Below are 3169 nucleotides of genomic sequence, written 5' to 3'. Positions count from 1 at the left end.
CTTTATTAGATCTTTTAAATCCTTTAGGATTTTAAATGTTTAATTCGATTATTTCCGCCGCAAATTTGAAAAATCATGCTGTTATGGTCAAAAAGGATTTAAGAATGCAGGATTGGGGCTTCTAAAATCTGAATCTTTAAATTTTTTAGCTAATTTAGGATATTTTTGAGCCAACAATCTTCAAATATAGGATTTTATCATTGAGAATGGACATATTAGACCTTTAAAACATTTAGGGTCTTAAAGCTTCCAAATTTTGAGCCAAAAACCTTGAATTTATGGATGCTTTATTAGATCTTTTAAAACCTTTAAGATTTTAAATGTTTAATGCAACTATTTCCGTCGCAAAATTCATGCGGTTACGGTAAAAAAGGGATTTAAGAATGCCGGATTGGGGCTTCTAAAATCTGAATCTCTAAATTTTTTAGCCAATTTAGGACCTTTTTGGGCCAACAATCTTCAAATAAAAGTTTTATCATTGCGAATGGACAGATTAGACTTTTAAAATCTTTAGGGTGTTAAAGCTTCCAAATTTTGAGTCAAAAATCTTGAATTTATGGATGCTTTATTATATCTTTTAAATCCTTTAGGATTTTAAATGTTTAATTCGACTATTTCCGCCGCAAATTTGAAAAATCGTGAGGTTATAGTAAAAAAGGATTTAAGAATGCAGGATTGGGGCTTCTAAAATCTGGATCTTTAAATTTTTTAGCTAATTTAGGAACTTTTTGAGCCAACAATCTTCAAATAAGGGATTTTATCATTGAGATTGGACATATTACACCTTTTAAAACCTTTAAGGTGCTAAAGCTTCCAAATTTTGAGCCAAAATCTTGAATTTATGAATGGTTTATTAGATCTTTTAAAGCCTTTAGGATTTTAAATGTTTAATTCGACTATTTTCGTCGCAAATTTGAAAAATCATGCGGTTACGGTAAAAAGGGGTTTAAGAATGCAGGATTGGGGCTTCTAAAATCTGAATCTTTACATTTTTTAGCTAATTTAGGATATTTTTGAGCCAACAATCTTCAAATAAAGGATTTTATCATTGAGAATGGACATATTAGACCTTTTAGAACCTTTGGGGTTCCAAATTTTGAGCCAAAAATCTTGAATTTAGGAATGGTTTATTAGATATTTGAAAGCCTTTCGGATTGTAAATGTTTCATTCGACCATTTCCGTCGCAAATTTGAAAAATCATGCGGTTATGGCTTCTAAAAACTGAATTTATAAATTTTTTAGCTAATTTAGAACCGTTTTGAGCCAACAATCTTCAAATAAAGGATTTTTAAATTGAGAATGGACATATTAGACCTTTAAAACATTTAGGGTGTTAAAGCTTCCAAATTTGGAGCCAAAAATCTTGAATTTATGGATGCTTTATTAGATCTTTTAAATCCTTTAGGATTTTAAATGTTTAATTCGATTATTTCCGCCGCAAATTTGAAAAATCATGCTGTTATGGTCAAAAAGGATTTAAGAATGCAGGATTGGGGCTTCTAAAATCTGAATCTTTAAATTTTTTAGCTAATTTAGGATATTTTTGAGCCAACAATCTTCAAATAAAGGATTTTATCATTGAGAATGGACATATTAGACCTTTTAGAACCTTTGGGGTTCCAAATTTTGAGCCAAAAATCTTGAATTTAGGAATGGTTTATTAGATATTTGAAAGCCTTTCGGATTGTAAATGTTTCATTCGACCATTTCCGTCGCAAATTTGAAAAATCATGCGGTTATGGCTTCTAAAAACTGAATTTATAAATTTTTTAGCTAATTTAGAACCGTTTTGAGCCAACAATCTTCAAATAAAGGATTTTTAAATTGAGAATGGACATATTAGACCTTTTAAAACCTTTAGGGTGTTAAAGCTTCCAAATTTTGAACCAAAAATCTTGAATTTATGGATGCTTTATTAGATCTTTTAAATCCTTTAGGATTTTAAATGTTTAATTCGACTATTTCCGCCGCAAATTTGAAAAATCGTGAGGTTATAGTAAAAAAGGATTTAAGAATGCAGGATTGGGGCTTCTAAAATCTGGATCTTTAAATTTTTTAGCTAATTTAGGAACTTTTTGAGCCAACAATCTTCAAATAAGGGATTTTATCATTGAGATTGGACATATTACACCTTTTAAAACCTTTAAGGTGCTAAAGCTTCCAAATTTTGAGCCAAAATCTTGAATTTATGAATGGTTTATTAGATCTTTTAAAGCCTTTAGGATTTTAAATGTTTAATTCGACTATTTTCGTCGCAAATTTGAAAAATCATGCGGTTATGGTAAAAAAGGGTTTAAGAATGCAGGATTGGGGCTTCTAAAATCTGAATCTTTACATTTTTTAGCTAATTTAGGACCTTTTTGAGCCAACAATCTACAAATAAATGATTTTATCATTGAGAATGGACATATTAGACCTTTTAAAACCTTTATGGTGTTAAAGCTTTCAAATTTTGAGCAAAAAACCTTGTATTGATGGATGCTTTATTAGATCTTTTAAAACCTTTAAGATTTTAAATGTTTAATGAAACTATTTCCGTCGCAAAATTCATGCGGTTATGGTAAAAAATGGATTTAAGAATGCCGGATTGGGGCTTCTAAAATCTGAATTTCTAAATTTTTTAGCCAATTTAGGACCTTTTTGGGCCAACAATCTTCAAATAAAAGATTTATTATTGCGAATGGACAGATTAGACCTTTTAAAATCTTTAGGGTGTTAAAGCTTCCAAATTTTGAGTCAAAAATCTTGAATTTATGGATGGTTTATTAGATCTTTTAAAGCCTTTAGGATTTTAAACGTTTAATTCGACTATTTCGGTCGCAAATTTGGAAAATCGTGCGGTTACGGTAAAAAAGGATTTAAGAATGCAGGATTTGGGCTTCTAAAATCTGAATCTTTAAATTTTTTAGCTAATTTAGGATATTTTTGAGCCAACAATCTTCACATAAAGGATTTTATAATTGAGAATGGGCATATTAGACCTTTAAAACCTTTAGGGTGTCAAAGCATCCAAATTTTGAGCCCAAAATCTTGAATTTATGAATGGTTTATTGGATCTTTTAAAGCCTTTAGGATTTTAAATGTTTAATTCGACTATTTCCGTCGCAAATTTAAAAAACCATACGGTTATGGTAAAAAAGGATTTAAGAATGCAGGATTGGGGCTTCT

The sequence above is a fragment of the Photinus pyralis genome, unplaced genomic scaffold (assembly GCF_008802855.1).
Source record: "Photinus pyralis isolate 1611_PpyrPB1 unplaced genomic scaffold, Ppyr1.3 Ppyr1.4_LG10, whole genome shotgun sequence".
Taxonomy (NCBI): domain Eukaryota; kingdom Metazoa; phylum Arthropoda; class Insecta; order Coleoptera; family Lampyridae; genus Photinus; species Photinus pyralis.
Note: the sequence above shows the minus strand (reverse complement) of the source record.